The sequence below is a fragment of the Otolemur garnettii genome, unplaced genomic scaffold, assembly GCF_000181295.1.
Source record: "Otolemur garnettii isolate 467f Iridium unplaced genomic scaffold, OtoGar3 scaffold00001, whole genome shotgun sequence".
NCBI classification, from domain to species: Eukaryota; Metazoa; Chordata; class Mammalia; order Primates; family Galagidae; genus Otolemur; species Otolemur garnettii.
Window position 1 is genome coordinate 59,387,442 of NW_003852396.1, and position 26,663 is coordinate 59,414,104.

Sequence of the window (26,663 nt, forward strand, 5' to 3'; positions counted from 1 at the left end):
TTTTTTTTTTTTTAATTTTCTGTAGAGATGTGGTTACCCAAGCTGGTCTCAAACTCCTGGCCTCAAGTAATCCTGCTACCTCTGCCTCCTAAAATGCTAGTATTACAGGTCTGAGCCATTGCACCTGGCCAAGAGTAATAGTCTTTGCTCTTTTTCAAGTACTTATTAACACATTTCTTTGTCAGGGATTATGCCAAGTTATTGAGGCTATGAAGTGGAATAAGACATAGCCCCTTTCACACAGGGGCTGACATGGAGACTAAATTGTCAAGCATTTTTCTTCTTACAATGCCATCCATCTGAGTTTTATGGATAATCTTCCTTACACATCATATGGTTTCTCTATGCTTTTGCACACACAATAATGACATGTTCTTAGTTCTCTTTAAGAAGTACATGTAGTTCAATTTGCCCAACCTCTCAAAAATCCTACTGTGCTTTCTCCCCCCTTAATTTATTTCTTGGGGGTTCTTTCTGAATGCTTGCTATCAGGCTGACATAATGAGGAGCTAAACTAAGGAGAATCTGCCCCTCTCTGACTCCCCCCAACTGTGCTCAGTGATCAAGGTTTTGTTATGTACCATTTTCCCCAGATTTTTTTCTAGTCAATTTATCCCTAGATTTCTTCTTACACATTAATAAGTCATCCTTCTTATCCACCAAAGCCTTATTTTAATAGTTAAATAGCACACAATAATAAATACATACATCTGTAAGGAGTTGGTTATCTAAACTAGATGGACAATGGAACCCTCTCCAACCTTTAAAAAGAATGAAAGCTCTGTATGAGCAGGTATCTAGGACAGGCTGTCAAGATTTTTTTAAAAAGGAGAGGAGGGAAGGGAAGAGGGAATGGAAGGGAAAGGAAGAGGGAAGAAGGAAGAGAAGAAAGGAGGGAAGGGAAGAGAGAAGGAGGAAGGGAAAAAAGAAGAGGGAAGGGGAAAAGGAAAGGCTAGAAAAAAATATTAAAAATAAATAAAAATTTTTAAAAATCTGAAAAAAAGGCAAGGTGCAAAACAACATATGATATGTGATCCTATTTAAAATACGTAATGTGACTCTGGCCCCACACAGTGTTTCACACTTATAATCCTAGCACTTTGGGAGGCCAAGGCAGGAGGAACTCTTGAGTCTGGAGTTTAGACCAGCCCAAGCAAGAGCAAGATCCCATATCTACAAAAAATAGAAAAACTAGACTTGGGGCCAGATGCAATGGTCTATGGCTGCAAGTCCCAGCTACTTGGGAGGCTGAGGCAGGAGTACTGCTTGAGACCAGAAATTCAAGGTTGCAGTAAGCTATGGTGAGGCCACTGTACTCCAGACTACATACCTGAGACTCTGACTCAAAAAATCTATATAAATATATATATATACCTTATTACATAATATATGTAGATGTGTATAACATGTATATACATATATACATACACATATACAGGGTGGCCATAAAGTTCCTGTGCAGTATTTAAAATTGCACACGAACTTTATGGCACCCTGTGTAAGTATATTGTAGCTGAATGGAAAAAGTTCTAGGAAACACAAAGAATTTTAACACTGCAGAGTCTAGCAAGTGAGTTAAAGGAGGAGCAGACGAATTTCACTCTATTTCTGTACTGTTGACTGTTTTGACAACAGATAGATACTCCTTTTGTAATAGATCACTAGAAATGAAAAATGTATAATTATTTTCCTAGACATTTCCAGACTCTAGGTATAGAGTTGCATAACTATGGAGTTTCATTCATTTTGATGATACATTCGATGATAGCTTTAGCAAATTAAAGACTCAGACAAGTGTGTGCCCCCTCTACCCCATCTGCTTCCCTAACTTCTCCAGGTTCCCCATCTCCTGGGATCATGAGCTATTCACAATTACATGTAGCTTCCAGGCCACCTGCCAGCTGTGTAACCATTCCACTCCCGTCTTTTGCAAACAGTGTCATTTTAAATCATCTCCTGCATCTCCCATGGAGCTCTGTCTGAAGCATTCTGGCCATGTACAGGGTATTAGTGTTTCCAGAGTAAACTTAATTAGGCTCATCATACACTGTTTCTGGAGATCTTGGTCACGTGATAGATAAACTTGACCTTGGAAAATGTATCTATCAGTCCCTGAAAGGAAACCAGAGAAGTCTTCTAATTCAGTAGTCTGCCTAGGCCACATAGGAGGTTAACAGTGATGGGCTGATGTGGGAAAGGTATCAGGATCAAAACTCAATCCCAAGCATAAATTCTTGCCATTTTCTTTAGGACCCAATCTCCTTGTCAGTAAAACAAGAAATGTTAGTCTTTGTCTCCCAGAGTTGTGCTATTATATGACAGGACATATATTTAATTTGGTTTTATGAAGCACTGTACATATGATAGGAGGATCAACAACCAGGACATTAATTAAAGTACTATTATTATTATTATTATTATTATTTTGAGATAGAGTCTCACTTTGTGGCGCTGGGTAGAGTGTCACAGATCACAGCAACCTTCAACTCTTGGGCTTAAGCGATTCTCTTGCCTCAGCCTCCCGAGTAGCTGGGACCACAGGTACCCGCCACATGCCTGGCTGGTTTTGTTGCAATTCTCATTGCTGTTTTTAGCTGACTGGGGCTGGGTTCAAACTCACCACCCTCAGTATATGGGGCCGGGGCTCTACCCTCTGAGCCACAGAGTAATATTATTATAACTGCCCTAGAGTAATATTATTATAACTACTTATACAACTAGATTTGTGTGTATTTAATTTTCTTGTATGCCAAACAAAACTTTCAAAATTTTTTCAAGACCTCAAGAAGACATCTCTTTACTCCGAATAGTCTTATTCTTTCAATTTAAGCTTTATTTTCTTCTATACCCTAAGCATCTCTCCAAATAGACTTAAAAAGAGGCACAGAAGTATCAGTTCCATGAAAAAAGGCAACAATCCTGTCCCAGAATGCCATGCCAAATTGGATAGCATTCTGAGAGCAGATTACAGTTGTTTCAAATGCTTCAAAGAGAAAGAAAAATCTAAACCCCTAAGGCTTCCTTTAATCCATATTCCTTAATTTCAGAAACTATCCCAAGTCTTTTAGAAGACCCAAATATCATTTTACAGTTTAGAAGTAGCAATGGAAAACATTTCTAATTTGTTACAAGATTCTTTCTTCCTTAAAAATAAAGAAACTGGTCCAAGCGGACCTGCTATCCTAGGGGTAGGATGAGCATCCCCAGGGCCCTGAGCCTGGAGTTCCTGGCTACTAATACCTGGAGAATTCCTTAAAGAAGCAGAGTCAGGCATTTCCCCTGGTATTTCTGGGCGGGATTCGCATGTCGGTCATTGTGTGGAAGAACGCCCAGTCCCTCCACTTTGTAACACTGAAGGAAAGAAAGTTTCCAAATGAGAAGAAAAACAAGGCCAGTGAAACTGGTTTTTACTGCTTCTGAAAACTGTTCTTCTGAAGCCACCTTCACCTGTTCACAGGCAAACTCTTCCCAATTCTTCTTCTTTTTTTTTTTTTTCCCCTGTCACTCTCCCTCAGCCAAAACCAATTCTTCTCTTATAACCCCATGGAAACAGTTAAAACAGCCCGGCTCGGTGCCTGTGGCTCAAGCAGCTAAGGCGCCAGCCACATACACCTAAGGTGGCGGGTTCAAATCCCCAGCCCGGGCCCGCCAAACAACAATGATGGCTGCAACCAAAAAAAAAATGGCCAGGCGTTGTGGCGGGTGCCTGTAGTCCCAGCTACTTGGGAGGCTGAGGCAGGAGACTCGCGTGAGCCCAGGAGTTGGAGGTTGCTGTGAGCATGATGCCATGGCACTCTACCCAGGGGGATAGCTTGAGGCTCTGTCTCAAAAAAAAAAAAAAAAAAAAAAAAAAGCCCCAGCTATGACAATATTTCTTGATAGACTGACAGTGTGCCCAGCATTATGCCAAAGGTCCTAGTGTAATACCTCTTTAAATCTCTTCTTTAAATCCTGAACAGCAACACTGTTACTAGCTCTATTGTACAGATGAGAAAGTTGAGGCCTAGACAACTAACTAAGACGCCTAGTGGCACAGGTATTTAGTGGTTAAGCAGGACTTAAACCCAGATCTTTGTGATTCTGAATCCGTGCTTAACCAGAATGATGTAGTGCCTAAATGGACTTCCTAGATGGTACGGGTGCGGACCCATCTTGAACACATTTATATGTCCCGCTGGGATTTTATAATTCACAGTCACTACCTGTGTCTTTAGCTAAGCGTGCTAAGTGCGCATGGTCTCAGGTAATGCTTCCCGGTAGGTTTAAATGGCATAAACCACCCTGACTCTGGAGGAAACACTTTCTGCCTCCCCCATCAGACTGCTCTTTTCTCCTTTCTCCCCTGTTTCCTTCCCTCTCCCTCTGCAACTCAGAGGCTCTGAGTGCATTCTGGGTGCATTCTACCTTGCCTTCAGCCTGGTCTAAAATGCACACCGTGTTGTCAAGGAAGATAAGTGTTATCTTTTCGGGTGTTTCTGTTTTAGTTTGAGGAGAAGTTACAAGTGTCCCTTTCTGTTCTCCGTCTTCAGGACATCTCCCTGTAGACACAGTGCCAGAACAGTGACCTCAGACCACAGCATCAACGCTGATTACAAGTAATCCAGCTCCAGAGGTGATAGAGTGTCCTTTCTTTTAAAAAGGAGATAAAAATAGCTAAGAAACAACACTTTTCTTAGTTCTCTGAAAGGTTGGCATCCTTCCAGGATAGACTTATGTACTTTTTGTACTTGGAGGAAAAAAAGAGATGGGATTTGGTCCAAAAATGGTCCTACAAATGAGAGAAATATGGAGCAGGCAGCTGGAGCCTAGCGGCCAAGTGGTACCACCAGCTGCAGACCCATTAATTAACATTCCCTGGTATGTAGCTGTTTCCGTGACCTTGATTCTTGTTGAATTCACAGAGATAATTTTTACAGAGCCTCTACTTTTCTCACTGTGGGTATATTTATCCAAGGAGTACCTTGCACAGTTCCCCCCATCTCCAAGCAGTAAATTTATTCTAATTGCAAAGAGATATAGTAAAAGCCTGATTGAACACTTGGCAGTTTATAGAGATTTATTTCTGAGGCTTAAGGGGGGTTTTAGAGTGTGTGACTAGAGCAGGGTTGAGGGGAGCTGGGGAAAGGAGCCCAAGAGAAAACGCAGATTTAATGGTTCTATAAAATGACCCTGCTGTAGATAAATGCTTGTTCCAAAGAAGTTTAAATAGCCTGACCCAAATCAGGGTCTGTGACAGCCAGTCGGACATGAGGTGTCTGTAGCAGTGCATATTTCTCTTTGGGTTTTCAGGTTTCCATATGAAATTTGTTATTCCCCAGGCAGGGTGGGGTGGGGTTGGAATCTGTTTTCCAGAGGGAAGAAAGCCTATTTAACTACACATTTCTAAGTACTAAAAGCTATGAAATAGGCAAAAGAAAACCTCCAGCACCTGCCCTTAAAATCACTCTGACTTTTCTCTAACTCCCTTGAAGCTGAATTCTGAATCATAAGCCTGGGATCCTGGAAGGCGGATCTTAAGAGCCTGCCCTTTGTACCAGGATTTCGGTAAAAGAGTGGGGAGCCTTCCGAAGCCCACTTATCCCAGGCACTTCCAGCTGATAATGAGACAGACGGACACTCTATACCCTAACGGGAACTTCTGCTAAGAATGGCTTTGCATGCACACACTACTGAACTTTTCCCCCCAAAACCCTCTAGGCTTCAGATCCCATAAGCGACATTCATCTTTTTTTTTGCAGCTGCCTTGCAAGTTCTGCTGAGGATGAATTTTAGGACTTTCAACTGTTGAATTGGTTATATTGTAAATCTAATCACCTGCTAAAATGAAACGATTTGTTCTGGAGGAAAAGGCAAAACAGAAAGGCTCCTAAGTGAACTCTTGCGGGGAGGAAGGCCAGGGAGTAAAGGTACTGTGGCCTTTTTTGCCAGAGGCTAATGGGGGATTGGGTCAGCAGTTTGTGAGTTTCCTAGTACTTTGCTTTTTTCAGCAAAAAGTAACTTTGCTGTTACTTATGGTTTTGGCATAAGGAGACCTTGTGGGAACATTTTAGACATTTTGAGTTTGAAGTATAACATTCATACAGAAAAATGCAGTTTCACAAGTTGTTATAAAGTTAATACTCATGTCAAGAAGTATTAAATACAATATCGCCACTTCTCCCCCAAAGCTTCTCTTAGACTCTGAGAGATAACCACTTTTATGGCTTTTTAAAATAATGATTTAGGCTCGGCACCTGTGGCTCGAGCTGCTAAGGTGCCAGCCACATACACCTAAGGTGGCGGGTTCGAATCCAGCCCAGGCCCGTCAAACAACAATGATGGCTGCAACCAAAAAGTAGCCGGAACGGCGGGCACCTGTAGTCCCAGCTACTTGGAAGCTGGAGGCAGGAGACTCGCTTGAACCCAGGAGTTGGAGGTTGCTGTGAGCTGTGATGCCACAGCACTCTACCCAGGTGACAGCTTGAGGCTTTGTCTAAAAAAATAAAATAAAATAATTACTATACACCTTAGTGCATCTATATAGAATATGGTTTGATTCTGTTTTTGAACTTTATGTAAATGGAATTAATCCAGTGTTCTTTGTGTCTGTCTTCTCTTGCTCAACCTTGTATTTGTAAGAACCATCTACTTTGTATGTAACAGTAGTTCCTATTCATTAAGGCACACCATTTTTTATTTGTCCATGTATTATTGATGGACATTTGGTTTTATTTCTAGGTTGTGGATGTGACTACATTCTTGCGCATGGATCCTGATGTACATGACAATTTTCTCAGTCTGCCTGGTCGAGGTCAAACAATCTCATTTGAATACAGTTTGAATCAAGGCTAGTCCTAAGTTTAGTGGCAAAATTAGCATGATTTGTCACTTGTTTATTCACTCAGTGAAAAACCACCAACTTCTATTATAGGAATGGCAAATATGTGACACAGGCTGCCTCTCCTCCCTTCTATGCTCAGAACAGACATTACTAATTGGTAAATTTGTTCTTCCCTGTTGAATCCAAATATGGCTTCAGAATCCTTTGCAACATATCCTCAAGGCAATCACTGCTAAGGATCAGAGATGGGTGATGGGATGGTTAATTTTATGTGTCAAACTGGCTAGACTACCATATCAAGATATGTGGTCTATATTATTCTAGAAGTTTCTGTGAAGGTATTTTTTTATATGAGATTAAAATTTAAATTAGTACACTTTGAGTAAAGCAGTAACATGAGTAGACTTAATCCAATCACAAAAAAAAAAAAAAAAAGGAAGAAGAAGAAGAAGAAAGAAAAGAAAAAAAACACTGGGCTGGGTGCAGTGGCTCATACTTGTAATCCTAACACTGGGAGGCTGAGGCAGGAAGATAACTTGAGGTCAGAACTTTGAGGTCAGCCTGAGCAAGAGTGAGGTCACATCTCTACTGAAAATAGAATAAATCAGCTGGGCCTGGTATGCACACACCTGTAGTCCAGCTGAGGCAAGAAGATCACTTGAGCCCAGGAATTTGAAATTGCTGTGAGTTATGATGACGCCACTGCCAGGGCAACAGAGTGAGACAAAAAAACAAAAACAAAAAACAAAACTGACCTCCCCCAAGGAAGAGAGAATTCTGCCAGCAGACTTCCTTTGGACTTGAACTACACCTCCTCCCTGGGTTTCCAGCCTGCATCCCACCATGCAGATTTCAGATTTATCAGCCTTCACAATCAACTGAACCAATTCCTTACCCCCTCCATGTGTATATGCAGCTCAGAGGTTCTGTCTCTGGGGAAAACCTTGTCTAATACAGGTGGCATATCATTTGTATAGGAGTGTCTTGTGGCAAAGGAAAATACCTCATAAGCTAATTCAAGCTAATTTCCTTTTAAAGGAAACAATTTTAGTATTCAATATTAACCTCCTCAATACCCATTCATTATAGTACTATTTGTATCTGAAATATTTTGCAAAACAAATATCCTCTGTTCATGTGTACAATTTCTCCTCAGTTCCTCAGTGTCATCATTTGCTCCCAGCCAATGAGGGTTAGAGCAAAGAAACCACATTGACTATCCCCAGCCAGTGAGCATTAACACTGACGTCCCCAAGCCATAGGTCTCAGGCCGGTACAAATTCATGGCCCCTTAGGCACCAGGCTGTAAAGCCTGAGGTGAACAGAGGGCAGCTGCTCCCCATGGCTTGCATCACCGCCTGAGCTCCCCCTGCTGTCACATCAGCAGTGGCATCAGATTCTTATAGAAGCATGAACTCTATTGTAAACAACACTTGTGAGGAATCTAGAATCTAGGTCATATATTCCTCATGAAAATCTAACCCCACCCCCACCCCCTGGGGAAAATTATCTTCCATGAAACTGGTCTCTGGTACCAAAAAGACTGGGGACTGCTGCATTAATGTATAGTACTGGGGCTGCTTCCAGGCAGTGGGCTGAGTTCTCTATGGTACCACCTAAGTTGAATGTGTCCTACAATGAATGTATGTTGCTGATTCTGCCCTGGCCTCCCTTCCTGCCACCACTTTTGTGTTCTGGCAAATAGTCTGGACCCAGAATAGCTGACTAAGAAATATGGGAGATAATACCAGACCTACTGGAAAGAAATAAAAGAGCATTGTGCTCGATGTCAGAATGCATGTCTTCCCAGGAAAAGACCCAACTAAAAAGGAGAACCACACACCAATTTCACTAATGAATATGGATGCAAAAATTCTCAATAAAATCCTAACCAATAGATTACAGCTTATCATTCAAAAAGTCATCCATCACGATCAAATAGGTTTCATCTATTTGAAAGGCTATTTCATCAAATAGCCTTTCATCAATAGGGATGCAAGGCTGGGTTAACATACACAAGTGCATAAACATAATTTACCATATCAACAGAAGCAAAAACAAAGACCATTTGATCCTCTCAATAGATGCAGAAAAAGCATTTGATAAAATTCAACATCCTTTTCTAATTAGAACACTGAAGAGTATAGGCATTGGTGGCACATTTCTTAAGCTGATCAAAGCCATGTATGACAAACCCACAGCTGATATTATACTGAATGGAGTAAAACTGAAAGCTTTTCCTTTCAGAACTAGAACAAGACAAGGTTGTCCTCTATCACCACTACTATTCAACATAGTGCTGGAAGTTCTAGCCAATACAATCAGGCAAGAGAAAGAAATAAAGGGCATCCAAATAGGGGCAAAGGAAGTGAAACTCCCTCTTTGCTGACGATGTGATCTTATTCTTAGAGAACCCCAAAGACTCAACTACAAGGTGATCAAAAAATATAGTAACATCTCAGGATATAAAATCTATGTCCACAAATCAGTAGCCTTTGTACATGCCAATAACAGCCAAAGACACAATTCCCTTCTCAGTAGCTTCAAAGAAAATGAACTACCTAGGGATATACCTCACAAAAGAGGTGAAGGATCTCTATAAAGAAAACTATGGAACCCTAAGAAAAGAAATAGCAGAAGAGGGCAATGTCTATGGCTCAGTGAGTAGGGTGCTGGCCTCATATACTGAGGGTGGTGGGTTCAAACCCAACCCCGGCCAAACTGCAGCAAAAAAAATAGCCAGGCGTTGTGGTAGGTGCCTGTAGTCTCAGCTACTCTGGAGGCTGAGGCAAGAGAATCGCCTAAGCTCAGAGCTGGAGATTGCTGTGAGCTGCAATGCCACAGCACTCTACAGAGGGTGACAAAGTAAGACTCTGTCTCTAAAAAAAAAAAAAATTAATAAATAGCAGAAGATATTAACAAATGGAAGAATGTGCCACGCTCATGGCTGGAAAGAATCAACATTATTAAAATGTCTACACTTCCCAAAGCAATCTACAGATTCAGTGCCATCCCTATTAAAATACCAACATCATACTTCCAAGATCTGGAAAAAAATAATTCTTCATTTTATATGGAACCAGAAAAACCTGGTTTTTCTAACCTTCATTTTATATGGAACCTGTATAGCCAAGGGAATTCTTAGTAATAAAAACAAAGCCAGGAGCATCAGCCTACCAGACTTTAGGCTGTACACAAGGTCATAGTGATCAAAACAGCATGGTATTGGCACAAAAATAGAGACAAAGACATCTGGAACCGAATAGAAAACCAGGAGATGAAACTCACATATTACAGCCACCTCATCTTTGATAAACCAAACAAGAACATACACTGGGGGAAAGAATCCCCATTCAATAAATGGTGCTGGGAGAACTGGACTTCCACATGTAAAAGACTGAAACTGGACCCACACCTTTCTCTACTCACAAAAATTGATTCAAGATGGATAAAAGACCTAAGTCTCAGGCACAAAACAATAAAAATCCTCAAAAAAGTGTGGGGAAAACACTTAAAACTATCAGCCTGGGGAAAGACTTGGTGAGGAAGATTTCCATGGCAATTGCAACATCAAAAAAAATAAACACATGGGACTTAATTAGACTGAAAAGCTTCTGTACAGCTAACCAAAGCAAATAGACAACCTACACAACGAGAAAGGGTATTTGCATATTTTGAATCAGACAAAAGCTTGATAACTAGGATCTACAGAGAACTCAAATTAAGGAACACAAAAAGAGCCAACAATCCCTTAGATCACGGGGCAAAAGAGATGAATAGAACCTTCTCTAAAGACAGACAAATGGCTAACAAACATGAAAAAATACTCATCATCCCTAATTATTAGAGAAATGCAAATTAAAACCACCCTGAGATATCACCTAACCTCAGTAAGAATGGCCCACATCACAAAATCTCAAAATAGCAGATGCTGGCATGGATGTGGAGAGAAGGGAACACTTTTACACTGCTGATGGGACTGCAAACTAATACAACATTTTTGGAAGGAAGTATGGAGAACTCTCAAAGAACTCAAACCAGATCTCCCATTTGATCCCGCAATCCCATTACTGGGCATCTAATCAAAAGAAAAAAAATCCTTTTACAATAAGGACACTTGCACTAGACTGTTTATCACAGCTCAATTTACAATTGCCAAAAAGTGGAAACACCCTAAATGCCTACCAACCCATTGGAGAAGCAAGAATCCTATGTACTCAATTCTGATATGAGGACAATTAATGACCTAGTACATGGTAGGGAGTGGGGGAAGGGGAGAACAGAGAGAGGTAAGGAGGGTGGGTTGGGGGGTCATGATGTGTGGCACAACTTTTGAGGGTGGGACACAATTACAAGAGGGTCTTTATCTAACAAATGCAATCAATGTAACCTGGTTCTTTGTATCCTCCATGAATCCCCAACAATAAAAAAAAAAAAAAGAATGTAGGTGTTCCAGAGTTCCTAGGTCCTCCACAGCATTGGATGAAGCAGCAAAGGGTCTTGCTCAGAAAGCAAATAGGGGTGGGTGGGAATTTTTTGACCTTCTGTAGGGCTTCATACAGGTCAGTGCAGCTTTGAAGAAATGACCAACATTTGTGTGAACAGAAGCTGGGACAAATTGTGGTAGGAGAAAGGAAGAATCACTGCCAGGGTACAAAACATGGGTCTGATCTCTATAGTGGCTGTTCTAGGTAGGCTCCCCAGGGATGCTGCTGGGGACAGTGGGAGTGACAGCCAAGCTTTGCTCTGTCTCTGTGATGATGTGGCCTGTCCTTTGGCTTCTCCTGCTTCTCTACCACATTTTCTTCTGTGCAGATCAGCCTCCTCTGTGTTCTTGCCACCCCATAACTTGGGCTTTGCTTTGGCCTTGGGTTACTGCAACAGGTGGTGTTAATGTGCCGCCTAGGTCCCCTGCCCCCCATTGGCGTTCACCTGCAATAGTGGGCACTAGTTTTCTACAGGCTGCCAACTCCCCACTCCAAGCATCCACCTCTATCTCTCGCTGCTTCTGTGCAAGATTTCTCTCGCTCCAGGGAAGCTTGCTGGGCTGCAGGCAGGTATAGCCACAACCAGTGGAGAACGAGAGTCACTGGAAAAATGTCCCAGTCTTTCTGTTCTCCACTGGGACAATACTGAGGTGCATCCCGTGTGGTTTATCAAAGGATTCAAGAAGGACTAAGCCAGTTTTCAAGGTGGTATCCTGCTTGTTAATGCACCTTTTATTGATTTTTGTCTTTTCTCTGTCTCACTTTCCCCATCATCCCTTACGCTTCTTGGGACAACCTCCCAGATAAACTTCCTATACTCACATACATCTTTATCTCAAGGTCAGCTTTGGGAGGTCACAATTCTCTGTGACCTTCCAGAGGCTACCTTTTCTGACTCCTAAGCCCTGTGATCCCTGCTTCAAAATCTTGTTAGGAAATCTGACTTGTCAATCAGCGTCATGTGGGCAGGCCTGCTTCATTTAGCTGTGCCCAGGAGGGTGGGCTTAGTGTTACTCGGGAGCTGATTGATTATTTCTAGCACAGCGGACTGCTCCAGGTCAAGTGTTTTGCTAGACAGCGGGGCACACAGAGAACCAAACTCAGTTCCTGCCCTTCAGGAGTTCTGGAAGGAAATAGACTTACAAATAATACATTACAAAATGATCAGCTGATTCGGTGCAAGTTTTATGGAAGCAGATTAAGCACAGATTGAGGTGTTGAAGGGTGGTTGAAGCTCACCAGAGGGAAGGGCGTGGAGAGGATTTTCCAGGTGGAGGATACAATGGCAAAAACATGGAGAGGTGAGAGAACACAAAACACAGATGTTCCTCGACTTCCAGTGGGCCTGCCTCCAGATAAAGGCATCGTGAACTGAAGATATCCTAAGTTGAAAATGCATGGCTGACAAGGAGCTGTGGGTGGCTGCCACTGCCAGCATCACGAGAGAAGGATATTTTTAATGGAATACCTATCACTTTCTCATCATTGTAAAGTCAAAAAATAAAACCGTGGTAAGTCAGGGACCATCTGTACTCCTTGGCCGCCTCGCTGTCTTAACTCAGCATCTTGTCTTTGTAGCTGGCATTCTCCCAAGGAGGAATGGTGAGACACTAGGAGAGAGCCTCAGATACTCCGGGTTCAGGCCACTCTTTCTTATTTTCCAGGTTGATGGGAAAAGTGTCACATGTTTTGAAGCCAAGGGAAATAGTACTTTTGCAGTAAAGGGACAAAAGGATTTTAGAAAATGGAAAGTGGGGGCTCAAAGCCAGTGATGAGAAGTCAGTGTTATATTACACATTGCAATTGTCCTGGAGTCATCAGGAGAGTGTTTATAATCATGATAAATCAACGCTTTGGATGAATTCCTATGATTCTTCTGTTTCTGGACAGCCAAATTACTTGTCTTCTGAAGGCGTGCAAGAGACTTGTCCTCACGTGGCAGAGACCTGAGAGTAAAGCTGATATTCAATGTTTAATCACTGCAGAGTAGATATCTGACCAATCAGAAATGACACACTCTGGAGATGCTGGGGGAGGCCAGGCCAGGCCGAATTCCAACCTGTCACCATCAAATTCAACTTCTTGTTTTGCAGAAGAGACCCCAAGTCTCCTGCATTCACCACCCAGCCCTCTCTACTGCAGCCAATGGCCTCAAAGTCCATGTAAGGCAAGTGCAGGACCTTTTGGGGTTTACCCCAGACTTGACTCATACCCATTCTTCACGCATATCTGGATTCTTGGCTGCCAGGAATATAAGGCTTCCAAGAAGAATAAGCTTTTGTACCTCCACTCTGAGAATTATAGCTTTTTTTTTTTTTTAATTTTTGAGATAGGGTCTTGCTTTGTTGCTTAGACTGACCTTGAACTTCTAGGTTCAAGGCATCATCCCACCTCATCACCCTGAGTATCCGGGACTGTAGGTGTACACCACAACATCCAGCTGAGAATTATAGCTCTTGACCCTGCTCATCCCCTGCTAAATAAATATCTATTTGTTTGCAAGACTGAGTTATATAACATATTGTGAAGGATGCAGGGAAATGGTTTTTTAAAAAAAGGTTCTCAGGTGTGCAAGAAATGTCGTTATTATATTCCACAAATCAACTCCACATCCTCATCTTGTCAGGCTTCTGAGAAAGTCAACCATCTACCTTCCTTCTCTCCAATCCATAGGCTAGTGCAGAAGTCCAGGGGTTTCATGCAACATCAAAGCTCTGCCTTCCCACCATCATTCATTTCTTTTTAAAATATTTATTTAACACCTACCACATGCCTGGCCCAGGTCTAGGAGCTGATTAGCTAGTAGTGATGCACAAGAAGAGGTAAAATCCCTGCCTCTGTTCCAGGCTGAGTAGGCAGTTCTATACCTTGCCTGGGGGCAGGGAGGGACTCTTGGTGTGACAAAGGCATCAGGACTCCTGGGAGCATGTATAGCCCCTCCCCACTAGATGCTGCCTATCCAGCCTCTGCCAGGAAGCAGGGACAGATCTTATCTAGATGATTCTGGACTCTTCTGGATGACAGGATATCACTTCTCCAAGCAGGGGCAAATCTTATCTAGATGATTCTGGACTCTTCTAGATGACAGGATATCATTTCTCCAAGGCTCATCACTTCTCAAAGTCATCTTCCCTTGACCCTCCCAGAATACCCTTCATGATCCCTCAAGATGCAAAACTCTTTTGAAGCAATAATGAATGCTATGTTTATTTCTTGTTATAACATTCATATATCAGATTGCTCAGAATAAAATTGTGTTGTATTTAATTCAAGTTTTTGATTTGTAACAAAATATACCTAACATCAAATTTATCATCTGAGCCACTTTTAAGTGTTCAATGGCATTAAGTACTAATGAGCAAAACTTTTACCAGAAGAAGCTGCCTCCAATTCTTTGCCCTGTCTAAATTTTCCAGGCAAAGCATCACAAAGCCTAGACGACTGAATGAAGGGAAAGGGAATCAACTGAATATTTCAGTCAACCATCCTGCCACATGAACGTCATAACTGTCAAACCAAGTATTGATGGAGATTTGTCCATGCTGACCTGTTCATTCCAAATTCCCACTGTACGCATTTAGTAAACACATAATTGTGAGTATGTGTATATGGGTGTGCGTGCACATGTTCCATGGCTGGGCCTCAGGAGACCCTTGAAGGCCTCACTGGTTTGATCTGGTACCAGAAGACCTTCCATTCAGAATCCTGTTCCCTTTTCCTGATCTCCCTAATAGCCCCCCTGCTTCAACACACCCCAGCCCGACGTCCACTCTGGGTACCACCTCTGTCAGCTGCACTGGAGGTTCCCTGTTGGGTAAGGCATTGTCTGATCAGGACTTAAGCATTATTTGGGGGGGCCTCTATATAGTAACTGGAGACCAAAAATATTTGTATTAATTTTTATTATTGTATTGTCATCTTTTTTTTTGGCCAGGGCCGGGTTTGAACCTGCCACCTCTGGTATATGGGGCCGGCGCCCTACTTCTTGAGCCACAGATGCCACCCTGTATTGTCATTTTTTACCATACTTTTTTTCAAACACCTATATTTTAGATCTGAGGTTAGTTGAATCTCTGGATGTGGAAACCACTACTGCTGTGCCTAAGACTCTGATTTCTGTCTCCAAGACATAAGGGAATGGATCTGTGAGGAAGGAGTTTCATTCACTGTGACAGCACAGAGCTTCTGGATAGAGGAGTAGTTTTGTGCCTCACTGTCTTACTGTGTAATAAAGTCCTGTGATATTTTGCATATTCTTCCTACAATTTAAAGAAAAAAATTACTTTGAAGCACCCTATCTCTCAGCAACCTTATCTTCTTCAAATGGTGTAAACCACTACTGTGCCTAAGACTCCGATTTCTGCCGCGTCCCTCAGTTCTGTTTTCCTATGTCTAACTCACTGCTGGCACTTCCTCCCGGGTATACAGCTGGCCCTCCTTTGTATCAGTGGGTTCCATACCCAGGGATTTGACTAACCTCAGATCTAAAATACAGGTGTTTGAAAAAAAGTAAAGTAAAAAATGACAATACAACAATAAAAACTAATGCAAATATTTAAAAATACAGTATAACAAATATAAGCAGAACCTCTGTAAGTTGACCACCAAGGGACTGTAACAAACTGGTCAACATATAGTAGGTGGCCAACATAAGGAACTTCCATTGAGTACATGCGGTGCATGTCCTTTCTATGAAAATTAGGTCAACCTAAGGAGGTGGTCAATGCAGAGAGGTGAAGGTTCTACTGTATTTATATATCATTTACATTGCATTAGGTATTATAAGTAATCTAGAGATGATTTAGAGTGTGTGGGAGGATGTGCATAGGGTATATGTAAATACCATTTTATATAAGGTATTTGAGCATCTGTGGATTTTGATATCTGCAGCAGCTCCTGGAATCAATCCCCTGTGGATACCAATGGATCACTATATCATTGAATCTCAAATTCAATGTGTTTAAAACTGAAGTTATCACCTTTTGCCCCAAGCCAAGTGCTCTTCTTGATATTTCTAGTTCTTTTAATGTGGCATTATTCTCCTTGTCCTTCCTATTTAAAACTTTTGCATGATCCCTGGGTCTTCCCTTTTCCTTACTCTGCAGATCTGGGTAATTGAAACTGAGACTTGATCAACATACAGCTTTTGAGTCCACCCCTTCCTTTATAGCTCTACTACTGGTCCTCTGGTCTGGGCCTCCTGAGCTCTTGCCTGGACTATTGCAGTAGCCTCTAGGTTGGTTTGCACATTGGCCTCTGGTCTCTCACATGGTCTGGGTCAATCTTCCCAGGTACATTTTCAATTATGTTCCTAGATGAGGCTGCTTAAAAGCATGGACTTTTAATATCCTTCATGGATGTGTTTCATTTTGATATCCCGAGCGCTTAATATAATATCTGGTACATGGTAGGTATACAGTAAGGCTGGATTGAATTTATGGCATTTTTCTGCTTAAAAATTTCAGTAGCTTTGTGTTCCATACTGAATGAAGTTTCACCCTGGCACTTAGAGCCCTCCATGGTACCCTGCCATTTAACTTCCTAGCCTCACTTGTCATTAGTACCGTATATGCTAGCAAAACAGAATTACTGGCTCTTTTGTGAATACTCTGTGTACTTTGGTCCCTCGTTATCTTTCCTGGTACTTTCCTTCCCCTATGGAATGCACATCTTTTTTTTTTTTTTGAGACAGAGTTTCACTATGTTGCCTTCGGTAGAGTGCATGGGATCACAGCTCACAGCAACCTCAAACTCTTAGGCTTAAATAATTCTCTTGCCTCAGCCTCCCAAGTAGCTGGGACTACAGGTGCCTGTCAAAATGCCCAGCTATTTTTGTTGTTGTTGCTGCTGTTGTTGTTATTGTTCTTGTTATCATTGTTGTTTGGCAGGCCTAGGCCAGGTTTGAACCTGCCAGCCCCAGTGTATGTGGTCAGCACTCTAGCAGCTGAGCCACAAGCGCCAAGACTGGAATGCATATCTATTACAAGTCTAGTTATTGTTTATTTTTTTCTGTATTTAAAAATTCTTAAATGATAAGGCACTTTTACAATGTCTTAAATGACATGGCACTTTTACAATTTTTTTTTTTTTTTTTTTTTTTGAGACAGAGCCTCTAGCTGTCCCCCTGGGTAGAGTGCTGTGGCATCACGCTCACAGCAACCTCCAACTCCTGGGCTCAAGCGAGTCTTCTGCCTCCGCCTCCCAAGTAGCTGGGACCACAGGCGCCCGCCACAACGCCCGGCTATTTTTTGGTTGCAGCTGTCATTGTTGTTTGGCGGGCCCAGGCTGAGGATTCAAACCTGCCACCTTAGGTGTACGTGGCTGGCGCCTTAGCCGGTTGAGCTATAGGCACCGAGCCCACTTTTACAATTTAAAAAGATTTCAACATTTTAAATTTAGTATATTTTAATTTTTTTGAATCCTCCCTGTCTGCACTATTATGCACTATTATGTCTTAAATGACATGGCACTTTTACAATTTAAAAAGATTTCAACATTTTAAATTTAGTATATTTTAATTTTTTTGAATCCTCCCTGTCTGCACTATTATGCAAGCATTTAAATTTGTAGTTATAGTTTTTTATTATATTATACTTTTATATTTTATGGGTTAGAGATTTTCATAATATAAATTTTGGAAAACATATAATTACCCCTTCTATATAAGAACATAAAAATGTTTGTTATAATGTTAGGTGGAAAAAAGCTTGAAGTAATTATTAATGATGTTCATTGATATTTCCAGTTCTCTTCCTTCCTGAGCTTATTCTAGCATCCCCTTGGAGTTAGATGTGGCCTTTATTTGCTTTGATCAATTCAAAGTACTAAAAATGAACAGAAGCGATGTGAGATATTTCTTGACAGAAGCCGTTAAGAACCAGGGTATGAATTGCCATAGTTTCTCTCCCTTGCTATATGGACTGATGATGTTCCAGATGGTCAAAGCTCCATCACTCAAACAAGGAGGACATAGAACAGCAGCCCTCAGAGTCTAGCATGAGACAGATACGTAGTATGTAGCATTCAGGGGAAATAAACCCTTGTTTTTCTAAGCCAGGAAGGTTTGGGGCTTGTTTGTTGCAGCAGCATAAAGTTACTAATCCTGACTAATAGAAATCAGGAGGGAGCTTCTGGTAATATTGACAACTAGATACTTTGAAGGCTTTCTGACTACAAAAGAACTGGACCATTTTAAAAATTTATTGCCAGACTTGTTGGTAGTAAGAGAATTGTCTAAGAATAGCCCTTCTTTCAAAAAGTGAGCTACAGCCAGAACCAGGAGCCAAGAGTATTAAGAAAAGAAGAAAACTTGGTTGTCGTGAGGGCTGATGCAATAAGCAACACCCTAAGACAACAGAAAGTTGTGGAAGCCAAGACACTGAGACTTCTATATTAGGACCAGGACACTCTGAAAGGGCTTAGGTTGGTGAATTCCCCCTGCCTCCCAACATAAGCAGATGCAAATTCCTTTTTTTTTCAAATTTCAGATTATTGTGAGGGTACAAATAATTAGGTTACAATGTTTGCATTTTTTAGGTAGAGTCCCTTTTGTAGTTGTGTCCTGCCCCCAGGGTGTGCCATAGACCCTTACATTGTGCCCTTATAGTAAGAAAGCAGTTCAGAGGCACCAAGTATGAGTTCAAATCAAAGATCACCAAGTATAGAAGGAGTCCAACCAAGGAGAGAGGGTCAATGGAAAAACAACCAACCAATGTAGACTGTAAGAACTTAAGATGTTGGAATTCTCAGATATAGAATATTTCTTAGTTTATGAAAGTTTATGGAGCAATTATTATGTGCTGGATACCATTACAAAGATGTTTTTTCCAATTTTAACTTATTTACTTCTTATAACAACTCTCCTAGACAAGTACTAAGTATTATTATCCTCATTTTATAAAGGCAAAAGCTGAAGCACAGAGAAATGTCCTAGACTAACTTTTCTTAAATGGTGGAGTTACAATTTGGGTTCGGGTCCTTTGGTTCTAGAGCCTGCACCTTTCACTACTATATTTTTTCCATCTTTCGTGGAGCCACCAGCTGAGAATGGTTTTTTGCAACATTTCAACTCATTACCAGAACCCTGTTATTTGATTTCCAGAATCACATTTCTTCTGGTTAAAAATTATTAATTTACTGTCTCATTCATTATGTGTATCAAGTTGTGGAATGAATCTTTAGAATCTAAACTTATGGTCTATCTAGGCCAATGATTCTATTTCACCAAGGAGTTCGTTCATTCCATTATAAAAATCAAAAATTTAACAGATCTCTTAGGTAAATCTAGTTTTAAAATTTCATCTTTAACTTTCTTTGTAAAACTTCAGCCACCTAGTTTAAAAAGCAAATTCTAGGCAAAGTGTGGGGGCTCACACCTGTAATCCTACCACACTGGGAAGCCAAGGCGGGTAGATTGCTTGAGCTTAGGAGTTCAAGACCAGCCTGAGCAAGCTGGGCATTGTGGCAGGCACCTGTAGTCCCAGCTACTTGGGAGGCTAAGACAAAAGGATCACTTGTGCCCAAGAGTTTGAGGTTGCTGTGAGCCATGAGGCCATAGCACGCTACTGCAGGTAACAAAGTAAGACTGTCTCAAAAAAAAAAATTCCAATGATATGGCATCAACCAAGTACTATTGAGTGTAGGCACTGTTGTAAGCATTTTTCATATATTACTAATTTTTATTTGTTTATTTACTTATTTTAGAGATTAGGGTCTTGCTTTGTTACCCACGCTGGAGTGTAGTGATACAATTATAGCTCACTATAGCGCTTCAAACTCCTGGTCTCAAAAGATCTTCTCACCTCAGCCAGAGTAGCTGGAACTACAGGCGTTTACCACCATATCTGGCTGTTTTTTTTTTTTAATTTTTCGTAGAGATGGGGGTCTTGCTTAGTTGCCCAAGGTGGTCTTAAACTCCTGGCCTCAAGATGATCGTCCTACCTTGGCCTCCCAAAGTGCTGGGATTACAGGTATGAGCCACAGTTCTTTTTTTTTTTGAGACAGAGCCTCAAGCTATCCCCCTGGGTAGAGTGCCATGGTTTCACAGCTCACAGCAACCTCCAACTCCTGGGCTCAAGCGAGTCTCCTGCCTCAGCCTCCCAAGTAGCTGGGACCACAGGCACCCGCCACAACGCCCGGCTATTTTTTGGTTGCAGCCATCATTGTTGTTTGGCGGGTCTGGGCTGGATTCGAACCTGCCACCTTAGGTGTATGTGGCTGGTGCCTTAGCCACTTGAGCCACAGGCGCCGAGCCTGAGCCACAGTTCTTAATAGTCAGATATTGAGCAATAGATTTTCTGCTGGAAATTTAAAGGTTAACATCTCTGAAGAGTTGAACAATCATATGGGATTTTTAAATGTCTCTAACGTTAGCCAGGTAGTATACTAAGGAGATAATGAAATATTAAAAGCTTTTTTTTTTTGGCTGAGCACTAATCTTTGTGGTTGTGGATATATCTATAAGCTGAAGAATACTGCACTTTAGATAATAAGTTACTATAAAATTCGTGGCACTATTTAAAACCCGACAGCTCCATATGTCTGATAAGTTTTCTGAAAGTATTTTAAAGATAAAACTTTATTCTCAAATCTGTAATTGGTTCCTTAAAGATTTCCAACACCATACTGTATTTACATAATTGTATCCATTACATGGAGAAAAACTATCATGCTAAGAATATAGGAGTATTTTAATCATAAAATATTGTCAAAGAGAAACAAAATATAGTCAAAGAAATGCTAAACATGCCATGTCAGTGAGAATTCTTGGCATTTCGTTTTAGAAGCCATTTTGGATGGAAATGAATAAAATATAAACACAGCACTTTATCTTAGATATGACAAGAAGCTTCAAGATTGTAATGTGCATTAAGATAACATTCCAAACCTATCCTTTCAAGTTTTCAGCCAAGAATTTGTTTTTATAATTTCTTAGCAGTTGGCAAACAGCTAACCTCTTGAGTTATCCATTTTCATGCTTATGGTCCCAATCCCATTGTGTATAACTCTTAATTTGCTGTATGACCTTGACTAAATCATTCCCCTCCACCCTGACTCAAATGAAGGGGTTGGATCTCTCAGACTCCTTCTAGTTTTAAAGTTCTGTGGTTTAAGTGTATGGATCATGACATACACTGTAAAAATGTACTCGCTAGAGGGATTGAATTTTTAAACCTTGGGCTATTTAAGTGTTTCGTAAACGGTCATTCCTATAACCAGCTGTAAAGGGAATATAAAGTGTGGCAGCCAAGGCCTGTTGGTGATTTACTTGTTTTCGGTGGTGGTTAGCAGCTGTTGTGCTTCTTTGAAGTCACAAAGCACCTCCTGTAGGTCACAGCAATAGCAGTCCATCGTATGCTCCCCAGACTCCCTGACACAAGCGATATGTGAGGGATCCAGGACCAGAAGAGCAGTGACCACAGCCCCCATGGTCCATGAGATGACTTTGAACACCTTCCCGTTTAGCTGCAGGGAGGTGTGGACCCTGTGACTCAATGCCCAGATTCCCCCTCCAGACTTGAAGTGTTTATAGCCCCAGCTGCTGGGAGTATTGGCTGCTGACAATTCTCAGCCAATCCTTCTGGGGCCACCTATATTTGAGGACAGGAGAATGGGTAGAAGGGAGGGTTAAGCTTTGATCTCAAGGGCCACGTCAGTGCCAGACGCCTGCAGGGTTGGATGAGGCTTTGGTTGCGGCCACCTCTGGTGCACTGCGGGTCAGTTTCTCCCTCGTCCCACACATGCTGTCCTGAGCACTCCCCGGTAAACATCCCACACAGACATCTCTGTCTCAGTGTTGGCTTCCTGGGGACACAACCCCTGACACGGATATATACAGACCTGTGCTCCAAATTGGACTCTTCTTATTCTAGCTACGGAACCTGCACTAAATGTCCTCTTCAGTAGAATGGGAATAGCAATAACTACCTCACAGTGCTGTTTATTAGGAGAAAATGAAACCAACCAAAGTACATAGTGAATGATGAGTAACAGTAAGTTAACATGTGTGGGTCACTTATCACGTGTCAGGTGCTATGTTGTGTATTTTACCACCAAAGAAGTAAAGAAGACATGAAAAAGGTAACATCTGTATTTTACAGATGAGAAAACGGAGGCACAGAGAAGTTAAGTAACTTCCCCAATGTACACAGCTAATCAAACTTAAGTCAAGAATTCAAACCCAGACAATCAGACTACAGAAAATCAATGGTCTTAACTAAAACTCTCTGGCCTCTCACTGATGAAGGAAAATTAGAAGATTATTTGGATGATGATAAACAAAAGCCCAATATCACCTGACTCCAGAAGTAGCTTTAACATAAGGCAGTCAGAAAATTTTTATGAATCATTTCTATACTCCTATAGTTTGTATTTTTGTATAGTTATAGGTAATGCTTATTTTTGCTTCAGATCAACCGTTCTTCATCAAGAGAGCGAGTGAAATGGAGGAAGGTTGGAGCCCTAACCTGATATGGTAGTGTTTGGCCACCCCAGAACTTGATTTATTTTTGCTGTTTGTCTCTATTTTAGTGAAACACATATTGAGTCTCATTTTTAATAAAATGTACTAAATAAAAGATTAATAAGTAAAATGATGACATGTTTGACTATTAAAAATTAGGTAGTAATTTTTTTTTTTTTTGAGACAAAGTCTCACTCTGTCACCCTGGGTAGAGTGCCAGACATCATAGCTCACAGCAACCTCCAACTCTTGGGCTCAAGCGATTCCCTTGCCTCAGCCTCCCAAGTAGCTGGGACTATAACTGGCTAGTTCTTCCATTTTTAATAGAGATGGAGTCTCCCTCTTGCTCAGGCTGATCTTGAACTCCTGAGCTCAGGCAATCCACCTGCCTCAAGCTTCCTACAGTTTTAAACTTCTCCCTCCCCTGGGTCTGGTGATAACTGCGGGGGTGGGGGGTTAGGCACTGTGACAAAGGCCCTTGCTGTATCCCACTACTCCTCATTTACAGTTTATTCTTTTGTCCCTTAGCATCTGGTGGAAGGGGAGCTTCCATTAGATCAGTGTTTGATTCCCATTCCTCTTCTAATCCAGTCAGGTTTACACCATAATTTTAGAGAAAAATGTGCTAACAATGCCTGTTTGGGCCCCCGTTAGACGTCCATGGTCAGAGAGATCTCTCTTACTCTTTAAGGCAGGAGTCTGTCAAAGTTTTTATAACTTGCAAACGAACAGGTTTTTCATCTTCTGATTAGACAGCTAGGGTACAAGAGAGTGCCTTCTACAGCAAATAATTTAAGCATTTACATAATTTACAGCTTCAGGTATGTTTGCCAGACTAGCATAACTGAATAAAGTCAACAGATTAAATGTTCCCTTGGCAATCAGCAAGGGTATGAGATATAGCACCTGGGTTGCACCACTGGGTCTCGTCATTAAATCACAGGCAAAAGCTCAGAATCTCAGGGTCCCAGGTGACAGGTAGGAGCTGATTGGAGGGGATGGAGTTTTTGTTTCTTTCTGGGTGTCATAGAGATTCCTTGATCTTAGAGAATGGAAATTTTTCAGAACAATGGAGAGAAAGAGAGAGAAAGAAAAGAGGAGGGGGAGAAGAAGAGAAAGACAGCAGTAGGGGAGAGTCTCTCTTCAATGTGAAAAGACTTTAGGTGTTTATGTGTCATTAAACTGGGAATTCAACAGTACAACAGTGCCTATTTTTTAAATCTCAGAGCAAAAGTCAAAAAGAGAGAATACTTTGTACATGGAACCAATATTTATCAGTTCACGCTCAGAACAAGAACTGGCCAGAAATATTTCCCTCTTTCCAATTTCTAGGTTTTGACTGGTACCTGCTTTTGCCTAGGGAAGGGAAGTAGGGTCTATAAAACAGAAAGCAACAGCAAGAAAGGACAGACGGCAGGTCCAGGAACTTATGCATAATAAGTGCAAAAGTGGGACGGTTTTAAGTGCCAGAAATGGGTCATCAGAACTTTAACAAGTGGAATTTTAAAATCAGAATATGGTTTTAAATTTTCCCATTTAATAACGGGAGGCTCCAGATGATAAATGGAAAGTCAGGGTAGAAAGGCAGGAGATACACATGTTTAGTCAGTGAAAATGTCACTGCACTGCACTCAGCGGACAAACAGGTCCCTCTCTCCACTCCCTCAAGGTCATAAAGGAATCTAAGTGTTATAGGGAAAATACAAAAGGCAGAACTATGCTTATGCCTTTTAACCATTGTTGGCATAGCTTCTCTGAAGATGAATGGGATTAAAAAAAATGGAAATCCCAGGATTGCATTAATGTGCATAGTTATGAGTTAATAAATAATAACGGGGGGGGGGGGGAATCCATTCCTGGTGTACTGTAGACTGACACCTCTAGTAATTACTAGACCTGGTCTTGTGATGTCCTTGTGCGGAGGAGGTGAGAATTAGGGGGAGAGAAGAAAACAGGTGGTGGTGATGCAGGGGTGTCCAACCTGCAGTTTGTGGGCCACATGCTGATTATGTGAAGCCTGTTTTGCTTTTATCTGTTGTGTTGGATATTGCAAAAAGTATGTATGGATTTTTTTTTTTTTTTTTTTGCTCATCAGCTTTCATTAGTGTTTATGTATTTACTGTGCAGCCCAAAGCAACTCTTTTTCTTCCAGCTTGCAGCAGAGAAGAAAAAGGGTTACATACCCCTGGTAAACTATCTGACCTATACAGCATCTGAATTTAAGGTAAAACCATTTAATTGGGTTCATTGCCGAGTTCCCACTAAGCACACTAACCTTTTCATTTTCATTTAGAAAGGGTGGAAGAGAAGCTTCCCATGCTTGGTTTATGAATATGGCCTTGAAAACGTCAACAGACGTATTGTTGTCTTGTTGAGTCTGCAGCCAGGAAGGCAGAAATCAACGGCAGCAGAGCAGGTGTGAATGTCCCCTACTTCAGAGGCAGTTCACTTTGAAGCTGGGAAATCAAGGACACCGGTACCTTCAAGGAAACAAGGATATAATTATCACAGCACCCAATTTGCCAGTGACCTTCCATTCCTCAGGCCTACTCTACTCCCTCCGCTGGCACAAACCCAGGTCCTCACAGACTGAGCTCTGTGTCCCAGACCACTCAGATGGAGAAGCAACCCACTCACGCACCCTTTGAAAGCTTTCTTAATCTCTTTCTACTACACTGCTTTTGTGGACATAAATCCGCCAGCCCACGGGACCTCAGACCCCTCTACCGAGGGAGGCCCGTTCAGAACAAGTGGAGTTTGAGTAGCTAAGCGAAAAATTTATGCTTCCTCTCACCTGTGCCGTCTGTGGCCTCAGTTCCAGTCTGTTTCTGAAGGTCTGAACATGACCTCCCAGCTCCCTGCCAAGTCTGCCATCATCACCTCCATCAAAGAAGCATTTCTCAAGGCCATTGGAAGCTCATAACAGTGACTCTTAACTTCATTATTACAGTTGAAATGTTGAAAGCAGAAGCCTAATAAAATTGAATTCAGAAAAACAAAAAGAGCTATAAATTACCGTTTGGAAGGAGTAGCCAAAGAATCCATCTTTTCAAAATACTTAGAGGTTAGTTTTCAGTTATAGCAATAATCTAGTATTTGGTTTCCTCTCCTTCCCTGTGCAAAAGCCTTGGCTGTGTTCTCCTAGCATATAATCTTTTCTGCTTCTCTGAGTCAAGAGTTATACAACATTCCCTACACATACCCTCAACCTTGGTCCTCAGCGTCCTGTGAATTGTACAAATTCTTTTAGACCACTAAGAATTTATCCTACATTATGACCAATCAATACTCGCTGCAATTTAACATTTTATTTATTTTTAAGTAAGAGTAGAGTTCTGATTCCTTGACCTCATAAAAGACTTCCTATGCTAATCTGATGCATTTAATGGAAAAATACCAGAAGCTTTGTTCCTTGTAAAATCAGGAACAAACTAGGAATGCCCATATCACTGTTATTATTATTAATAGATGGTGTTTTGAAAAGTCTAGACCAGTGGTTCTTAATGGTGGAAACGCTGCTTCCCAGAGGATGCTCAGCAATGTCGGGAGCCAGTTTTTGTTGTGACCCTTGGGATGGGGGTGCCATTGGCATCAGTGGACAGCCCCACCACAAAGAGTTACCCAGCCCCAAATGGCAGTAGTGGAAACCCTAGGAAACCTTGTTCTACACAATGCAAAAAATCATAAACATAAGAGAGATAAAGGGTGTTTTGTTGTTGTTTTTAAGAGATGGAATCTGTCTCTTGCTCAGGCTGGTCTCGAACTCCTGAGCTCATGTGCTCCTCCAGCCTTGGCCTCCCAGAGTGCTAGGATTACAGGTGTGAGCCACTGTGCCTAGCCAAGAGATAAAGTTTTAAAAATAACCAATTTTCTTTTTTTTTTTTTTTTGAGACAG

At 41.4% G+C, this 26,663-nt stretch overlaps 1 long non-coding RNA gene across 1 annotated transcript in view; it reads right to left on the reverse strand.

Moving 5' to 3' along the window:
• LOC111723797 overlaps nt 1–25,707 on the reverse strand; it is a 39,185-nt gene extending 13,478 nt beyond the window's left edge. Inside the window, exons 1-2 of the long non-coding RNA XR_002772266.1 lie at nt 25,563–25,707; nt 25,044–25,248 (exon numbers count right to left, since the gene is read on the reverse strand). This is a non-coding gene — a long non-coding RNA (uncharacterized LOC111723797). The remainder of the gene's footprint in view (nt 1–25,043; nt 25,249–25,562) is intronic.
• Nucleotides 25,708–26,663: the final 956 nt, after the last annotated feature.